Source organism: Dromiciops gliroides, chromosome 1, assembly GCF_019393635.1.
Source record: "Dromiciops gliroides isolate mDroGli1 chromosome 1, mDroGli1.pri, whole genome shotgun sequence".
Classification (NCBI taxonomy): domain Eukaryota; kingdom Metazoa; phylum Chordata; class Mammalia; order Microbiotheria; family Microbiotheriidae; genus Dromiciops; species Dromiciops gliroides.
The window spans coordinates 709,616,208-709,636,612 of NC_057861.1; the positions used below are offsets into that span (position 1 = coordinate 709,616,208).

The window sequence follows — 20,405 nt, forward strand, 5'->3', positions numbered from 1 at the left end:
TAAGTGGTTTCCCTGCAGCCACAAAGCTGGCCAGAAGCGGAGCTAGAGACTGAACTCAGGTCTGCCTGCACCCAGTCTAATTAAATAATCCTAAAGGAAAAGTCTCCCAGCCAATATAAAGCATTTAAATCCCCTGCACCATCAACAACCATGGGTAGATTCAAGATGGAAAAAAAAAATTCTCCAACTTTTTCTTCAGCTTACATGCACATAGTTTACCTTTCAGGGCTGTAACACCAACATGCAATTGTTGGGAACTTTTCATTTCTGTTAGTACTCTTGGTAATATAGTGAAGAAAAGAGGTGAGGGAGGAAAAACAATGAGGGGGTCTGAGGAAAACTGGAAAGGCCATTTTAAAGTCACATGGAACTGGAAGAATACCAGCCTATAAAGAACAGGAGACTTCCACTCTAACCTTGTTCTGTGTGACTTTCGATAAGTTATTTCCATTATTTGGGTTTCAGTTTTCTTATCTTTAATAAACCTCAGCAAATTGTTACAAGGATCAAATGAAAAAAGATATGCAAAGCTCAAGGCATTCGGTAAATTATCATCATCACTAATTATTATTCATTGTCCTCCATATTTTCTCTCCCCCATTAAAATGTAAGCTCCTTGTGGTCAGGGACTGTCTTCTCTTTTGTATTTGCATCTTTAATGCTTAGCATAGAACTCAGCACCTAGAAAGCAATTAATAGATGCTTTTGCACTCATTCATTCATATATTCATTCATCCTAATAGACCAATTTGTTCTTAATTCAGTCAGTCAGTTCCCTTTGTGACCCCATGGACCATGGCACACCAAGCCCTTCTATCCATCATCTCCCAAAAGGTCTTTGCTAAAATGTACCAAAGCATTGCTTTCCTATAACAAGGAAACCCCTACTCCAAAGGGGCCTCAGAACATTTCTCTTTTGTTTCAAGTCCATGTGGATTGACTCTGGCTAGAGTTCCTCTCCAGAGTCCTTGAAAGCAGCCAATACAGTGTCGAGTCTCAGACACTTAGGTTCCTGCTTCCCCCCAATGCCAGCCTTCTAGGTTATGAGTTAGATTGGTGGATCACCCAATCCTTCAGAGCCCCACACATAATTGGAGTGAGGGGATGCATACAGGGATCACCTAGGGGACAGAATCACATCACATCAGTAGAAAGAGTGCTGGATTAGAAGTCACGGATTATCTGAAGCTGGTATCTGTATGACCTCTCCAGACCTCCACTTCTTCATCTGTAAAAATGAGGAAGTTGGAGCAGACACCTTTAAGGTTCCTTCCAGTTCTAAATCTACCAGCCCATCATCTATGATAATAAAGGGGAATGGACTAGGAGACCACTAAGGTCCATCCCATCTATAAATCTATCAGCCCACAATCCATTATTACCACTTAAGAATGCCCTCCTTCATTCCCTCTGCCAATTCAAATCCTAACCCACCCTCCACACGGAGACTGCCTCATTGCTTCAGCCACAGGGATCTCTCCCACCATCACCACCCCCATAATTCCTACAGAACTCATTTCATCCTCTGCCCCATTCTTTTAGTGCTACCTTATGCCATTTGTTAATTTCTCCCATGTATGTGCCCTATCTCATTTATCCTATCCTGCTCCAGCCTATGTGAGACCTTTTCTAATTCCACCAGTTGTTATTGCCCTCCACATTATTTCCTAAGTATTTAGTATTCATGTATATCTATTAATGTCATTTCCTCCTAGAGACCAGAGACTGGTTGATTTTTGTCTTTGTATGCCCAATGCCTAGCACACAAAAGAAGTGCTTAATGCTTACTGAGTTGACTTGAAACCACATCTGGTTTCTATTGGGTGGGGAGAGAATGGGGGACAATGTCTTTGACTCTGTATTTCATAGGATCAGAGCCGTACAGCTAGAAGGGACAGAGAGACCATCTGTCCCAACCCTCTTATTTTACAGACTGGGAAATAGGTTCAATGACTTGCCCAAAGTTACACCTATAGGAAGCATTATTTGAATCCACTCCTCTAAATCTAAAGCCAATGTCCCTTTGTGCCACCCACAGAGCCTAACACGACGCCTTACAATGATTCAATTCGTCAATATTTGATGAATGTTTTCTTCCCTCCCACAACACCAACATACACCAAGTTTTAAAATGAAAAATTGAGGGGGAAACATTTGCATTTCAATCTAAAACATATTATGTAATTCGATAAAAGCTGTAGTTCCCCAAGGATTCATGTCCTTAATCTACTTACATCGATTTGTCATTGCTTTGGGGAGATACTTTTTCACTGTGACTCCCCCCACTACCTCTATCTCTTCTCATTGCCCACCCCCCCCTCACTTCCACCTCCCACTCCCCCCCTCACTCCTCTACCATTTTAGACTTTCTTTGGAGAGAAGGGTCTTCCTTGAGTTTCAGGGATTCCCAAATGATTTTATAATCCTAGAATCTGACATCTGGAAGGCACCTGAGATCACCCCAATCCACATCCCCTGATTTTCATGATGGAGGATCTAATACCACCCCACCCCCACCCCCAAGAGGAGGAAGCAGCTTGTCCAAGGTCAAGCAGCATGTCAGTAACACGTATGAGCCTAGCGCGATGCCCTCCTGCCTCCAGGTTTCCCACTTGTTCGTTGGCCAAGGATGCACCGAGGTGGCTGAAACCAGTGGACCAGCTGGGGCTCTCTCTTTGCTCTCTCCTAGGGAGAGTTTTGCTGTGTCAATACCGCAGCCACTGCAGAGAGCCAAGGGAGGGAGGCCCGCAGCTTTGCTCTGCTGACCTTGGCCACTGCCTGGGAGCCAGAGCACAGCCCAGACACTTTTTTTCCCCCCACTGCACTCAAGTCACATGATTATGCAGGAACTAAAAAGGAAGAACAAACAACCTGTAATGGGTGCCCTAATTCCTTCTTGAGGCCTTAAACTAACAGCAGATTAGGCTGTCCGCCTTCCAGCAAACTGGTGTGCTGGGCTGAACCCCCTCCTTCCCTGGTCTAGGCATCCTTGCAGCACTGAAGAAGAATTTGCTTTAGCTAATACAGAAAAAATGGAGCTTTCAGACCAGCATGGAGTAATGATTTTTAACACACACACACACACACACACACACACGGCCTGGGAATCAAGAGAGCTAGCTTCAATTCCCTGTTCTGGAATCAGGATACCTGGGCTTTAATCCGGTTTCTGCTACTATCTGTTGTTACCTTGGACAAATGACTTCTACTGTTACAGATCTTAGAGCTGGAAGGAACCTCAAATTCCATCTTTTAGTCCAACCCACTCAATTCCCAGACAAGGAAACTGAGGTTCAGGAAGCTTGATGACTCCACCCAACTCACACAAATTGAAAAAAAAAAACCATCAGGAATGGGGTTTGAATCCAAATCAAGCACTGAACTACCTCAGTTTCCCCCTCTGTAAAACCAGAGGGGACAACTGAGTAGTCTCTAGGGTTCTTTCCAAATCTTAAATTTTAGGAAAATACTTAAATGGAAGGGTTAGAATATAGACCTCGTTATTGGAAATGACTTAATAATCAGTCAACAAGCATTTGTTAAGCACCTGCTTTAAGCCAGGCACTGTTCTAAGTGCCTGGAGGGATACAAAAAGAAGCAAAAGACAGTCCCTGCCCTCAAGGACCTCGATACCTAATGGAGGATATTGTAATCTAAGTCTACCATCTAGTAGACAACTAAGAGCCATTTGCTAGCTTGAATTCTCAAAGCTGAGTCAAGAGCAAGGTCATCTGACCAGGTGGAAGGTGGAAGTTCATGCAGAGGAGATTAGAGACAAGCAAAGAGGCAGGGAGGTTCATTGGAAAGAACACTGGATAGGGAGTCCAGAGACCTAGGCTCCTATTCCACACTCTACAACTATCTCTATGAGTTTGGTCAATTCACTTCCCCTCAATGGGCCCTCAGTTTCCCCATCTGTAGAATGAGAGATTTGGCCTAGATGATCCCTGGGCTGCCTTCCAACTCTCAACCTATAACCATGAATAAGTCACCCCATTTCCTCATTTATAAAGTGATCCTGACCATGGCACTGGGTTTTTACATTGCTATAATTCAAAGTTTCTCTTTTAACTCCCCCAGGAATTGCAAAGTCACCCATCAACAGGACGGGAAACAGCCAGTCTTCTGTCCTAATTGAAGTCATTTACATCGGCCTCTGCAGCAAGCGGACTGGCAGATGGCTGGGGCTTGGAGATCATTAACAGAAAAAGAAACGAAAGGTGTGGTTGTTCCTAAACCCAGGAGGGGACCAGCTAACCGGTGACATGAAGTCCTAGCAGCAGCCTGAAACTTCAGAAGACACCGGGGCCTTCAATCTACCATGTTAGGTTCATGACCTCAGCTCACCTCAGCTTCCTGTGGACCCCCACATTCTCAGGACCCACCCCCCTCTAACAAAGAATACCAAACTGGCACGAAGAAAGGAGCAAAAGATTTCGAGTTGGAGAATGTGGATTCCATTCCCAGCTCCACTACTTCCTACCTAGGTGACCTTGGGCAAATCACTTCTATCTCTCTGCACCTCAGGTTCCTTCTCTTTCTAAAGAAGTAATGGCCAAAGAAACAATGTATTAAAATGACTACAACATGGGGCAGCTAGATGGCGCAGTGGATAAAGCACCGCCCTGGATTCAGCAGTACCTGAGTTCAAATCCGGCCCCAGACACTTACCACTTGCTAGCTGTGTGACCCTGGGCAAGTCACTTAACCCCAATTGCCTCACAAAAGAAAAAAAAATGACTACAACAATACAAAGAGGGCAAAGGAATGCTGTGAAGTGTAATGGCCAAGCTTGTCCCCAAAGAAGAGGTAGGAGATGGGACCTCCCTCCCTTTTTGACAGTGGTGGGGAATTATGGGAAGGGAACACTGTTTAAAAGGGCAGATTTCTTCACTGGGTGGTTTTCATAGACCACCTTTTTATTATTATTCTTTGCCATATGCATGGCTCTTAGAGATAAGGGAGGGATACACTGCTGATGTACAAACAAGAGACACCAATAATTTTTTTTTTTAAATGAGGTGGTGGAAGTACATGACCCCTGAGGGCCTTTCTAGTTCTCTGTGACTGTATGACCCACCACGAAATTTGGAAAATTCAATTCCATTGGATCTGATTTACCATTCTGAGTAGTGGATGTGATTGCAAGGTAACGAGACTACTTATCAAACAGACCAGAACTTAGCCATCCAAATGAGCTCTATTCTCTTCCCAGCAGCCACCTGAGGATGCCATACCCTTCTTCCACAGAGGCTGCCTCTGCTCAAGACATCTCGGGGAATTGCCTTCAGAGCTGACTGAGGAGAAAATCAGTCTTATTACCTGATAGTCACAATTCATTTGGACTCAAAAGAGAATTCTCCCGGTTTGATTCCACCATCTTATTACTCAGGTTTAGCTCTGAATTGCTCTTGGACATTTATAAAAAAGCAAATCCCTCCTTCAAGGGCAAAGATTTGTACCAGTGATGTTATCCAAGAGAAAAAAGGACATTGGTCCAGTACCGAAGGTCATTCTCAAAGACGAGTCTCTACAGTGGCTTAACCAATGGCATGGGAGTGAGCCTATCATTCCCTAAGATGACTACTTCAAAGGTCGTGATACTCATCATCTCCTGACTCCGGGAGTTTTCAGGGGCTGTCCCCCAGACCTGGAGTCCTCTCCTTGACTACCTGTCTCCAGCCTCCCTGGCTTCCTTCAAGTCCCAACTAAAACCTCACCATCCACAAGAAGCTTCTCCAGATCCCCTTAATATAATTTTATAATTCTAGAATCTGAGATCTAGAAGTTTTCTGGACCCTGGTCCTTTTTCCCTTTTGGTTATCTCCAATTCATCTTGTACATACCGTTTGCACATAGTTGTTTATGTGTTCTATGTCCCCCATTAGATTCTGAGCTACTTGAGAAAAGATTCTCTATCTGTGCCTGGCACATAGGAAGCCCTGAATAAAGACTTGTTGACTGACTGACCATTGGCGGACATATCAGTATCTTTGTTAATTTGTTTCAGTCATAGTTGACATCTATAAGAATTGGAAGGATAATAGTTTTAGAGCTAAAAGAGACTTTAGAGGTCATTGGGGCCAAGCTGCTCATTGTACAGGTGGGGAAACTGAGTGAGTCCTGAAAATGGTAAAGAACATGCACCTGGTCACACAGCTAGTAAAGGATGAAACTGAGATTTGAACTCAGGTGCCCTGATTTCAGAACCAACACCCCTTTACTGTAACATAAAGCCCCACCCTCTAACTTTACAGAGAAGGAAATTGAGGCCCAGAGAGATCTAGGGGCTTCCAAAAGATTGCTCAGTGAGTTACTGGCCTGGTTACAAAAAGGCACTAAGATTCTAGTTATTACTGGCACGTGAAAGTAAACCCACCTAGATTACTGAGTAGCTAAGCCATGTGAGGCAACATGGCCCAGTGGGTAGGACACTGACCTTGGAATCTGGAAGAACTGGGTTCAGTTCCTATCTCAGGCACTTAGTAGCTGTATAGCCCTGGGCAAGTGACTTAACCTTTGATTTCCTGTTACTTCATGGATAAACTGAGGGGGTTAGAGTCAATAGCCTCTAAAATCAGCTCTGCTTCATCCTGTAGTCAGGTCCTGCCCCAGCAGAGCCAGACTCCAACAGACTAGAAGCAGCTTGGGTAGAGCAGAAGCCCTTCTTGTTCAGCAAACAGCAGCTTCCTTGGGAATCCAAGCCAGGGCACAGGGCCCAGCACTTACCTCTGGGGGTAGCAGCTGGCCCAAGGTCACCTCACAGAGCAGACAAGGTTCTCCACCCAGCTTACCTGGCTGCACCAAGATGCGCCCCCCCCACTGGCACTCTCCTCCCTTGCTCTCCCTCTCAGAAGTCACTAGATATTATTGTTGTTGCAGGGATTTTTTTTCTTCCTTTTTTTTTCCATTTGTAGCTCTGAGGATAAGACTATATTAATCAATCTAGGCTTCAATAGCTATAGCAACCAACGCTAAATAGGATATGAAGAGAGCAGTGGGAATGAGATCAAGAACGAGATCAGAAGGAGAGCACATTGGCTCTCTCTAAACACCCACAGTACTGTCTATTTCCAGTCAAATTCCCTGAGAAGGGAGCCGGGAGCCATAGACACGTGAACTGCAGAAGCCCACGGAGGAGGGGCCCCAGTTATTCCCACTCTCCAAGGGATACGCCTGCTGGATCCATGTTGGTCTGCCTGCAAACCAAGCTGAGCAGAGCTTGTCATATGGCCAGAGGGCTGCCCTCTTGACACACCCAGCCACCCCCTTTCCTGCAGCTGGGCCCACACATCTCTGCAGCTCCCAGGCCTAGGGACACCCTACAAAGGATGTGTCTAGTCCAACCTCCATCCTGGCCATGACTGACTAATAAAAATAGCTCCCATTCACACATCACTTTTAGGTTCTTGAATCGCTGTACCAATATTACCCCACTTGATCATCACAAAAACCTTGGAAGGTAGGTTGCTCTTATTATCCTCATTTCACAAATGAGAAAACTGAGGCAGAGAGAAGTTAAGTGAATTGCCCAGGACGACATAGCTAGTGTCTGAGGCAGAAATATAACTCAGGTCTTCCTGGGCCACCTAACTGCCCATCAAACTCAGCAGTAATTCCAAGAGGTCAAGTCTAGGTAGAGATACTGCCCCTTGAAGCTCCCAACTCTTGTCTGAAGATGAAGGCTCCCTCACCTTTCCTCTGTGTCAGTGAACACATAGGAGCCACATGAAGGGATTAGCTCCTTTACTTTCACCCTGTGAAGTACAGGGTTTGCTCATTGGGGAACTCTGCTGTTAGCCTGAGAATCAGGAAGCATAGCTATTAATCCAGACTCCCATATTAATGAGCTACGTAGCCTTTGGCAAGTCACTTCCCTCTGGTCTCAGTTTCCCCACTTGTAAGATGAGGGAAAGGGAAAGGAGTTGAACTGATTTCTTAGATCACTTCAAACTCTGAAAAGCTATTCAAAAAAGAGAAACAGATACAGATACAGAAAGACAAAGAGAGATGTAGAGAGAGAAAGAGAGAGGGAGAGGGAAAGGGAGAGGGAGGAAGGGAAAGAAGGAAGGAAGGAAGGAAAGTAGGTTGGGAGGGAGGGAGGGAGGAAAAGGCAGGAAGACTTTTCAGCTGCCCCCTCCTCATAGTTTCAGAGATTTAAAGGTGGAAGAACCCTCAAAGACCATCTAGTCTAATCCCCTCCCCTCCTTTTACAGATGAGGACCTGAAGCCAAAAGCCTAAGGACTTGACCACTGTCTCAGTAGTGGTAATTAGTAGCAGAGTCAAGACTAGAACCCATCTGCTCTGAGTCCAAATCCAGCTTTCTTTCCTGCACTCACAAACAGCTTCTCCTATTACAGGCACCCAGAGACTTCCTATTCTTTCTCTAACCCTTCTCTCCTAAGCCTACTTCTACCTGAGGTATAAATGACTGATGATGGCTCAACATGTGGCAGCCAACCCCACCCCACCCCACCCCACCCCACTCTCACCAAGCTTTCTAAGTTATTCCACATTTTCTGCAAGGTCAAAGCTTATGAAAATGGTAATAAAGTAATGTATAGCATTTTGCATGGTCTGTTAAGTTATAAAAAGTGCTTTATTATCTTCTCCTCCCCACCACTCTGGGTGAAAGGTGCTATCACTTACTCCATTTTCCAGCTAAGGAGCAGAGGTTATAAGTGACTGACATGAAAAGACACAGCCGGTAATTCTGACTGAGGAAAGATCTGAATGCGGGACTTCCTGGCTCCACCTCCAGTGAGCTATCCATTAGGCCACCTCACTTCTCTTGACAGAAGATATAAAGGAAATTTCAGGCCTAGAGAATGATCTTTTTTTGACTATGGGGCCTTCTAGTTCTATAATCTCAGTGGTCACTCACTTTGCTTCTATGTAAGTATGGCTGACTCCCCTTTAATGGTCTGCAAATTGAACCAAGAACCTATTTGACCCCACCATGAGTTGAGAAATACAAAAAATACAATCAGAATTTGAAGTTGAGGGACTTGGATTTGAACCCCAATTCTAATGCTGTATGACCTTGAATAAGTCATGTGACCTTCATGGCCCTCAGTTTCCTCATCTGTAAAATGGTTGGACAGAAGAGGTGCTAGATGGTACCTTCTAGCCCTAAGTACTGGATTCTAGGAATATATTTTCTGTTTCTTGTTCCTTCCCATGTAGCACCTTATAAGAGAAACATTCTTCAAAAGCAGCAGGTCTGACTTCTAGTTGTAGTTGTCTACCACTAATTAACTGGAGGATCTCAGGTAAAGTCATCTTTCTGGGTCTCAGTTTCCCCATGGGGTTGAGTTGGACCAATTCTCTCTCAGGTCCCTTCTTGCTCTGATATTCTGTGAGTTAGTGGTACCAAAAGGCTTGAACCCTTCTTGAAAATATCTGCTAAAAATCAACCTGGGGAGAAGTCAGAGACCTGGCCCCCTCCCATCCTATGGGAACCTTGGAGCTGGTCTGATAGATGCTCTCCACTGGATGCCAAAGGGATATATCCAGCCTTCCCACTCCAAAGGGAGCTAGAGCAGGTTGGAGCCCCAGATGAGGAATAGAACAGAAAGCAAGCCTGGAATTACAAAGTCATGTTTCTCTCAAATATATTTCCCAATAAACTTGAAAAGCATCATCCTCCACAGGGTGGGGATTCCCAAGCCTGGTACCAGGCTGGCCTGCATAGGCTTTCCCCTTCTCAGTGCCACCAATTCGGCCCCACTTAGGGATCTAGTCTATGGCAAATTCCACATCTGTCCCCTTCTGCAGGTCCCTGAGAGGAACAAGAAAAGAGGAGCAGATGAAAGGAGCAGGGAGAGGGGACTTAGAAGGGAAGGGAAAGGGGAAAAAATTAGAGTGAGGTGAAGGAGGGGAAGTGATGGGGAAAGATCCCTAAATTCTGAGAAGTATCAGATTCATTACAAGTCACTGATAGGAAAGGTTCCACTGTGCTTTTCTAGCTAGGCAAGGAGAATTCTGGGCAGGCTAATGGCAATCTTAGCCTAGGGACAATCCTGAGCAATCGGGTGTCTCCAGGGAGCCAGCTCCCAGGTGCTCCACAGAAGTAGAACATTTTCCGTGAACCTCTGGAACCAGCAAGTTTGGGGACAGCCCGGGGGGACCTGGTCTAAGCCTTGCCAGGTGCCACACTAACCAGGCTCTAGAGACTGTCCATGCCCTCAGGCAAGGCAACTGAGAAGGAAAAAAAATGCACCAGGCATGGACACTGCCTTGCTATCCATGTACAGAGAGAAAAGAACCCAAGACCCTTTCCCACAGAATCTCAGTGGACAGAAAGTCCCCAGGGTCAAGTCAAAAACAGGCCTTCTCCAAAAATGCAGGTACACCACACCCTCCACATCTTCCATGCACAAGAGCTGGTTCACCAAGCATGACCTCCTGCTTAAGGCAAGGTTGTCGGGATGGGTTTCAACCAGCTTAAACCACAAGACCTCTTCTTGTTCCCCAAGAGCCCGAAATGTTCACTGACATAATGCAGAGCATGGAGGAGAACCAAGGTGAAGAGGACACTTGTGCATCTGTGTTCACGAATGTGTGGGATCAGGGCACAAGCCCTCACGGGAGAGCACGGACAAGCTTGTGTGTGCCCGGGTGTGGGATTACAAGGCTAGCATGCCCACATCTCCAGGAATGTGGGTCTCGTGTGCTTCGTGCATTTATGTGCAGCTTGTGGAGATGCAGACATGCATGCACTAATGTACGTCTGCATGTGTGTGCGTCCAGGGGGGCTGCGGACGAGAGCTGGGCTCCGGTCACCGGCGCTTCTCCCAGCCCAGCAGCACAGCTCGCCTCCATCTGCATAGGCAGGCCCTTTGCAACATTAACTCTGCTCATCACTGAGTTCACATGCCAAGGCCACCCTAGGCCAGAGATCCAGAGCCCCTTCAACTTCCCTAGTTAAAGGAGAATTTTCCCTTGCTAGGGTTCCTCCACATCTCCCCTAAAAAAGCCTGAACATCGGCTCTTCCCATTATTCATGAATTTATTCAGTAAACAGCCCAGCAAGCACATAGTTAAGAGGGGCCATAAATCAGTCTCAGGTGTCCATTGCCCTACGGCAAGACCCCGTCCTTGGACTCAGCAAGCCCATGACTTACCTTCCGGATGGCAGACTAGGCATTCACTCCTGATTCTTCCAAGCTCTTGAGATGGCCCAAAGTTCCCATTTCATTAAGTCAAGGGACATAACAGGCAATGGCAGAGAAAATCCCGTGGTGATAGTGGGGGCGGGGGGGGGGTGAGCTTGGGGGTAGGGGGAGTGACAGTAGGTAAATGAGATCACGGGGAACAGACCCAGACCCAGACCCAGAGCTGATGCACCATCCACATCCAACGGAGAAGTCCCCGGCTCCCAAGTGGATGAAGAGACTGCTGGGTCTTTTACGTAACAAGCAGGGGGAAGCCAGCAGGCTCCTCCTTGGTGCCTGGTGACAGCCCTGCTTGGAGTTTGAAAATTGATGACCCGGGGTGATAGGGAAGCAGATGCCGAAGCCTCTGCTTGGATTTCTGAAGCTGCCCCTATATGTTCATTTGGGAGAGACTCTGGAGCAGCCAGGAGAGGGGGAGGCACAGCCAGCAATTCACAAGAGGCTGGAGAGAACTCAGCAGAGTAGCCCGTGAGTCCCTTCCTTCTGTGTGGGCATCAAGCTTCACCAAAGACACAACTAGGAGCCAGCATCCTCATAAAGGCGTCCAATTTTAATGCAGACCCAGCCTCGCTTTCTAACTACACCCTGCAACATAAATGGTGCAAAGTGATCCCTTTCCAAGCACATTAACCCCACCACTACCACTGCCACCAAAGCCCCCACAGGTGCCGATCCTTTTTCCAGTAACACCCAGACTGCCCACAGCATCCCTGGGAAAGTTGCCTAGCAAGAACCCCACACCATCCTTCTTGAGGTCTTCTTGGGCACCCTATGCATGACCCACCACCAACCACCCACCACCCCCCGAAAAAAAAAAGCTAGTCACACTTCCAGTATCCCCAGATTTCTGAGCAAAGCTCACCAGTGCTGGGTTCCCTCCTTTAGGAAATCACTGGTTTCTGGGGGGAAAGCTAAACCTGCACCAATGTGACTTTTACCAAAAAGACCAGAGCACTGCAATCCCCGGGTAATTTTCAACCTCACCCCAAGTGCTATTTATTTTGGAGAGAACCTTGCCCTTCTGCTATACCCTTGCGTAACACCATGTAAATGTGCATTACCTTCCCAGAGATTCCCAGGTCCCAGACCTAATGACTCCGTCAGATTAAGCTACGGCCATCCCTTCCAAACACACATATACATACACACATACACACGCGCGCACACACACACACACACACACACACACACACACGCGCGCGCGCGCGATTCCCCACATTGGCTCCCGATTCCAAAAGAAACAGGCTGCCAAACAAACAAACCCCCAGATGCCTCCCCCTTCCCCTCCCCCCTCAAAAAAATAGAGAAGGTGGTGGGGGAAGGGAAGAGGGGAAAGCTTTTATTTTTATTTCTCATGCTGTGGATGTCGCTACTTACTTGGCTAAGAAATCATCACCCATCCAAAAGGATTTCCAGTTGCCCAGCCGAATAATCACTGTACCGCATCTGGAAGGCGGCGAGAGGCTGGGCTAGCCGCCTGGAGTCCCTCTGCAGACTGTACCATCCTGATGAAGCAGGTAGGGGAGGGAGCTGGTGTATTTATGAGAGCATCTCACCAGCAAAATGCAATCTCGGGGGATGTTTCTGCCCTCGGCTTAAGGTACTTGGAAGGGGGAAAGAAACACGACTGATGGAGTAAAGGCAGAAAAAAAAAAAAAAAGCTTTCTCCACCAGGAGGCAGAGGGATTGGGGAGGGGGGGAAGGGGGGAGGGTGGAATCAACCACCATGTTGTTGTTTGTTCCTCTAATACGTCCCTTGGGATAACGACAAACACAGAAGATGGCAAACTCCCAGGAATATGCCACCTACCCAGAAGTGGGAGAAACCGTCAAGGACAAGGACTGTCAGGTTCGATCCCGATCCTTTGGGGAAGGAAGGGAGGTAGTGAGGATGGGGAGGGGAGGGTGGGGGGGGTGGTCTGAAGGCCTGCCTGGTTAATGAGCCTGGACAAGGGAGAGGGTGGTCCACATGGTTTTCCCAGGGAAGTCATTTTCTAAAAAATGTCACCTTCTTCCCAACCAACTTGGTCCGTTATTACTGACCCTGCAAAACTGAGCACAGACAGGCAATCTCCAATCTCAATCTCTCTCCAGGTATCTGTTGACAGGACCCTATTAGGACCCTGGGGCCACACACAGAGAGATGTATTGGTGTGAGCTTAGACACACCTGCAAGCAGTCAGGACCTCAAGCCAGCCACCAGGTACACCTCATGGACCCAGTGGCATTTGACATAATTTAACTGCCCCTTCCCCCTGGGACAAAAAGAGCAGTCCCCCCTGGCCACACCTCAGGGAGTCAGGAGCACCAACACCAGGGACAGGAACCCTAGTGGACAGGGCCCTAAATTCCCCCTTACCAGCTCTCAAGTTCTGAGGTTCTAGGATTCCTTGGGACTTTGGCCTGAAAGGAAGCCTCTCTGAGGGACCAGCTCTCAGCTGCTTCAGTCATTGATCCCTAGGGCTTCCTGAGAGACTGCAAGAAAGCAGGTGCTTTTGTGCTGCCTGAATACCTGTTGCAAGGATGGAGAGTATAGGATATGGAACACATGTGGAAGGAGTTAACAGGCTGACCACTGATTTACTTCCCAGACATCCCAGGGACCCTTGGGGGTCTATCACCTACAATAAGCTTTTAAAGCCCCAAACACACAGAGTCCAGTTTTCTCCTATTTCACCATAGGCAGATCTGTCCCCTTTAAAACTGGAAGACTGTGGGGCAGGGGGTTTGGGAAGAAGGAGGAGGAAGGAAAGTTCCAAGGTTGGTGGACCCTCTGGGATTTCAATTTTGCTGATCCTTTCTGCTCTTGAACAGGTGGCCTGTCTCAGGCTGTCTCATGCCAAAATGGCCCTGTGTCCCCCTCTACAAACACATGCCAGGCTGGCTGTGGACCCCTGCCTGTTCCCAGGGAGCATGGCAGAAAGGGGAAAGAGAGGGGAAGCCAAAAGGCCTCTCTGTTCATTTAAAGTTGGGAGGCATTCGGGGCCAGCCAGCCTCCGTGACGGACAGAGCGGGCAGCTGCAGGCCAAGCTAGCTCCCCCATATGCTTGGAGAAGCTCTGTCATCCCTGCTCACAGGCTTGCTCAGAATATCAATTCGGCTAGTTAAAACCAAAAGTCTGCACTGCACCAAAATGGAAGCAATATAGAAGAGGGGGTGGGAGGGAGGGAGGGAGACAAGGGAGGCAGCCGGGAACAGCCAAGATCCCTAATCAGTCAAAGCCGATCACCTGGCCAATGAGAGCGGCAGAGGACACTACAGCTCCATGGCCCAGCCAGCTTCCTTCTCTGCCCCACACTGCATTCCCTCCCCACCATCCTCCGTGGGACTGTGGGCATCCTAGGAGGTGGAAATGTTCTCCAGATCTGAAGCTGCAAGGGACCTCAGAGGCCACGCAGGCCAATCCCCTCATCTTGTAAATGAAGAAACCAAGGCCCAGGGACTCTGAGTGATTTGCCCAAGCAAGGTCACATGGGAAGAAGGCAACAAGGGCTCATAGGATGTAGCGCTGGAAGGGTACTGAGTACAGGCCCTTCATTTTACAGGGAGGAAAACCAAGGACGGAGGTAGAGATACTTCCCAAGGTCACACAGGTAGCAAATACCAAAGTCACAATTCAAACATGGGTCCCCTGACTCTGAATTCAGACCTCTCAGCCCCCCTCCCCATCATTTGAAGGCACAGAGTGACCCTTGCATGACCACACACCATCCAGGTCAAGGAGATAGAGCAACCCCTGGGGGAAAGGGAAGAAGGGCCTATGGGTCCAAACCCTGGGCTCTGGAGAACTGATAAGTGACTAATGGGACAAGAAGCTCTTGGGAGAGGACCTAGTAGCCGTGGGCTAGTGGGTTAAAAAAAAACCACTTTGGAGATTCATATCAGAAAATCCTAAAATGCTCTTCCCAGCTCCCAGTCCTGACATAATGCTGAACCATCCTTTGCATCATAGGAACAAATATTTAAGAGCCGAAAGCCACCTGGGAGGTCACCAAATCCAGTGACAGAGTTTTAGAGATTAGGAAGCTGACATCCATCTAAGTTCACCCAACTACTAAGTGTCTTGGGCAGTATTTGAATCCAGGGCATCAGATTCCAAACCCAAGGACTTTCCAATGTTCCCCCAAAGACTTCCACAAACTGCCCTCAGACTCCATCTTGCCTTTTAGTAACAACATTTGTCCTCTTTATCCTCTTTTCTTCAAGATTGCTTCCCCTGTTTTTGTTTAACCTGTCTTCACCTGGATCGGCTTGTTATGGGAAAGGGAAGACATGCAAGCCTTCTCCAATCCTAGGGGGCCCTTATTGCATAGGCCCCAAGGGACAGCCCCAGGGGTAGAGAGCTCCCTTTTGGCTTGGCTCCAGATCCACACTCTCACCCAACTAGCCTTTGCTTCAGCCCTGATTCTAGGAGACTGCAGTGCCCTCCCAGCCCAGAGGGTCCCTAGTCCACCTTGATGCAAGTGACAACCCACCACTGCTTAGGAGAATTTCTAAGCCAAGCCCAAGAGGAAGGCTTACATATGGCCAAGGTGGGAAGGAAGTGGGGAAAAGGTGAGTGGAGAGAATAAGGCCAGCAGATGGAGGTAGGGGTATTGCCCTCCCTGGGAAAGAGGCTAGTCTTTCTGGAGCTGGCTTTTATGTAAAACTATCCCAAAGCCAGTGATACATTTAGGCAGAGTAAGCAATTGCCTACTCAGTATAGGGATGGCAAACAGCTTCCTTATGCAGTTCACACACACACACACACACACACACACACACACACACACGTGCCCTGGGACAGGTCAGTGGGGCAGGAGGGGAATTCCACCATTGGCAACCCATTCCTGCAGGCTCAGTCCTTTTTGTCTGCTAAAGCCCAAATATTCCTGGAAGGATACAAGCCAATATCACTTTGGTGCAGGGGAGTTTATCAGATCCCTTCTAATAGCTGGCAGACAGCTGGACCTCCAAGCCCAATGCGGTGCAGTAGGAGAGAGAGCGGGGGAAAAAAAAAAACAGGCTAGGAATCAGGTGACCTAGGTTGGCTTCCCAGATCATCCACTAAGCAGCCGAGTGTCCTTGGATACATCAGCCCACATCTCTGGGACTCAGTTATCCTCTCTGTAAAATGAGGGGGGTTCATTCGATTTTAAGTAGCTGATCTCTAAGGTCACACTCGCCGCTCTAACCGTTTATGATTGGGGGGGTTGGGGGATGGAAAAGGTGAGGCTAGATAAGAAGCTCAGACCAGAGTCCAGACACTGCCAGGGAAGGCAGACCATTATCTCCAATAGGATGAACCTACAAGTGCCCAGGAAGGGCTCTGGGAAGGAGGACAGTCCCATCAGGCAAGAGAGGAGATGGCCAAGCTCTGGGTAAGATGCTGAATCCTGTCTGGGTGTTTTCCCACTCCAGAGCATTCCTGATCTCAATCAAAGCAAAGTCCCAGAAAGCAGATTAACCAGACCTCAAAGAACCCCATGATCTTAGAGCCTGAAGGGAACTTAAGAGATAGTCCAGTCTGAGCCCCGACCCCATTACCAAGAACCCTTCTACTGTCTCCTTCACAGGAGGTCACTCAGCATCTACATCCTAGAACTCACATAATGTATAAATAAACAGCATACCAGAATGCCAGAGCTGGGAAGGCCTACAGGCTATCCCAACCAACCTACACACCGCCCCCCGAAAAACAATCCTCCCTCTACAAAACACACAACCCACCTCTCCCTCTCTGTTGTTGTTCAGTCATGTCTGACTCTTTGTGACCCCATTTAATGTTTTCTTGGCAAAGATACTGGAGTATCTTTTCCCTATCCAGCTCATTTTACCGAGAAGGAAACTGAGGCAAACAGGGTTAAGTGTTTTTGTTTTGTTTTTTGACTGTTAATAATTATATTTCATATTTTAAATCCATAATATCATTTCAGTTATCTTCTAATTTTTCTTATATTGAAATTTTTAGGAAACCACTGTGTAGGAAATGTGACTAATTGGGTTTTTTTTATTTGCTTGTTTTGTGGGGCAATGGGGGTTAAGTGACTTGCCCAGGGTCACACAGCTAGCAAGTGTCAAGTGTCTGAGACTAGATTTGAACTCAGGTACTCCTGAATCCAGGGCCAATGCTTTATCCGCTGCGCCATCTAGCTGCCCCACTATTTTTTTTAAATGATTGCTAGATTTCGTTGTTCAGTTTTTCAGGCATGTCCTAATCTTCATGATACCGTGGACCATAGACCACCAGGCCCTTCTATCCTCCATTATCCCTCAAAGTCTCGTCAAGCTCATGCTTGTTGCTTCCATAAAACTACCCATCTCATCCTCTGCTGTATCCTTTTGCCTTCAATTTTTTCCAACATCAGGGTCTTTTCCAGTGAATCCTGTCTTCTCATTATGTGGGTCACACAGCTAGTAAAGTGTCTGATGCCACATTTGAACTCAAGTCTCACATTCTAGCCACTGCACCACCTAGCTGCCCACCCCCTTTCTATAAAAACCTCCAATTGTGGGAAATATCCATAGCACTTTTAAACAGCACTAGCAGCAAAGGGGTGCAGTAGAGAGAGGAACAGGCCTGGAGACAGGAAGACCTGAGCTCAGACACTTAATAGCTGCATGTCCCTGGGCAAGTCATTTCACTTCTGTTTGCCTCAGTTTCCTCATTGGTAAAATAAAGATCATAAAATCTGCTACCTCCCAGGGCTGTTGTGAGGATAAAATGAGATGATAATTGTAAAGCGCTTAGCACAGTGCCTAGAACATAATAAGCACTATATAAATGTGAGCTGTTATTATATTAGGAAGCTTTTTTCTCTGACACCAAGATTCAATTTTCCCCCTTTGCAACCTTGCTCCTTGAGCTGCCTTCTGGGGCCAAGTAGAACTAATCTAATCCCTCTTCTTCATGACAACTTTTCAGATACTGGAAGACAATTACCATTCGTCCTTGAATGCTCTCTTCTCTAGGCTAAACATACCCGTTCCTTCACCCAAGATATATACGTGGAATGAGTTCAAGGCCCTTCGCCATCCTGGTAGGCCTGTTCCATTGCTCTGCTCCTGCTCATAAATGAGCCCAAATCTGTCTCCCTTTGGGGCTCCTTTCCATTAAAAAAAGATAAATAAATCCACGCCATCTGGTATTTTCAAGACGCACAGTTGGAATGGGGGCTAGAGGGACAAGGTGTGTCTGTGGGGGCGATTCTGGGACATTAAAAGATAAGGTGTCCAAATTCCAGGAAAGTTGGGAAGGGTGGGATGGGGTTACTCCTTGAGCAAGCTGGGAAAAGACTGAAGATCAAAATGAGAAAAATGCCAAAGGGGGCTGCTGACTCAGGCTTGAGCATGGGGCGGTCCAAAGGAAAACTACAGATCTGGAGGCAGGGAGGGGAGTTAGGGGGATTGAAATGAATGCCTGAAGGATGAAGGGAGTAGGAAGGGAAGGATTTCATGCTCATTCGATTTAAAGAGCATTTCTGGGACCTGTGCAGTATCTAGCCTTCCCCTAGGCTTTGTGGGGGATACAAAGAAATGGAAGGCTCATCTTCAGCCCTCCATTCTGCTCAGGAAGCTTCAGTGGCTGGCTCCCCATTGCCCCTGAGAGAAAATGCAAACTCTTGTTTCCCATTTATTGTCCTTAAAGATCTAGTTCCAGCTTGTATTTCTTATTTTAATTTTATTTTATTTTGATTCCGAACTTGAAAAACATCCACTAAAATGAGCATTTCCACATATGGTTTAGAATAGGAGAGAATTGTACATGACATAAGGAATCTCCATTACCTAGATCTTGCTTTTCTTCTTAGGTATAATCACTTTAACACCTAACTTTATGGGCTGACCGGCTACTCTGTGACTTCTTCCAGTGGTCTATCTCTCCAGGTTTATTTCACCTAGTCAACATTTCAGCCACATGAGCCTCCTAGTTGTTTCCACAAAATCAGCATTCTATCTCCCTTTGCCCAGGCTTTCCCCCATGCCTGGAATGCACTCCCTCTGGAGTCAGAAAGACCAGAGTTCAAATCTGACCTCGGATACTTATGAGCTGTGTGACTCTGAGCAAGTGGCTTTACCCCTGCTTACACAGAACTAGAGAAGGAAATGGCAAACCATTCTGGTATCTTTGCCAAGAAAATCCCAGGGACAGTTGGTCAAGAAGAATCAGACACAACTCAATGACTGATTCCCCCCAGCTGTTGTGGCTCCATCTCTCCTACTCAAATGATCATGTTTACATGTCACAGACCCCCTCCCCCAATAATGTAAGCTCTCTGAGGACGAGCTTTTATTTTCATTTTGTCTTTATATTTCTAGTATCTTGCACAAAGTAAGTACTTGATAAATACTTGTTGAATCACATTGTACTCAAGAGGTCTGTGGGCCTACTCATAATGCCTCTGAGTCTTAGTTTTATCTTCTGAGGGGGTCAGGCTAGATCAAAGATTCTTAACCATCCTTTGGTATCCATTGGGTAAAGTACACAGACCACTTCTCTGAATAACATTTGTAAATGCATAAAATTAAATACAGAGGATTGCAAAGAAATCTCATTGCATTGAAGTACAGTTGTCAAAATACACTTTTAAAATAAGTCCATGAACTGCAGGTTAAAAACCCCTGGAATAAACTGTCTATGCCTGATTCTATGATTCTGCATTGAGAGAGCCAAAGCAAATACATGCATGAAGCAATTCAAGGACAAACTATAAGCGACTGTCTACACACTCAGCAGATTCTGTTATTACAATAACAATAATAATTCACGTTTATAGAGCACTTTACAGTTTATAAAGCACTTTCCCTGAAATAATCCTGTGAAGGAGGGAAGCACAAGTCTTATTATGAACCCCATTTTACTGATGAGGGAACTGAGGCAAAGAGCAGTTAACTGATTTGCCCAGGGTCACACAGCTAGTAAATGTCCGAAGCAAGGTTGGAACTCAGGTGTTCCTATTTCCAAGATCGGCCATCTGGTGTTAGCGCCACCTACAGGAAAGAGCAGCGGATACGGAGGGTGGTCAGGAGATAGGGACAAATCCCTTAACTGGTACAGAATCAATTTCCTCATCTGCAAAATAGGAATCTCAGGCCTCCCACTACCTACCGCACAGAGTTATAAGCAAAGTGCTTTGTAAACCCGGATGTGCTCTGTAAACTTGAGTTATTATTAGAGAAGCCAGGGAGCACGAAGAGGGCAAAGATGTGGGGCCAGACGGTGATGATTTCTATCTTAGCTTCTAACA

The 20,405-nt window shown here is 46.8% G+C and overlaps 1 protein-coding gene across 10 annotated transcripts in view; it reads right to left on the reverse strand.

The window, feature by feature from the left end:
* ATP2B2 (ATPase plasma membrane Ca2+ transporting 2) overlaps positions 1-20,405 on the reverse strand; it is a 696,441-nt gene that overhangs the window by 353,516 nt on the left and 322,520 nt on the right. For 2 of the 10 annotated variants that reach the window (XM_043971693.1, XM_043971672.1), the window contains exon 1: positions 12,556-12,771. The exons of 1 other annotated variant lie outside the window; for it this stretch is intronic. The gene's annotated coding sequence lies outside the window, so the exon portion shown is untranslated. Of the gene's footprint in view, positions 1-11,127; positions 11,670-12,239; positions 12,333-12,555; positions 12,772-20,405 lie in introns of those variants that run through there. 7 more of the 10 variants (XM_043971614.1, XM_043971655.1, XM_043971664.1 and 4 more) reach the window with 7 other exon arrangements.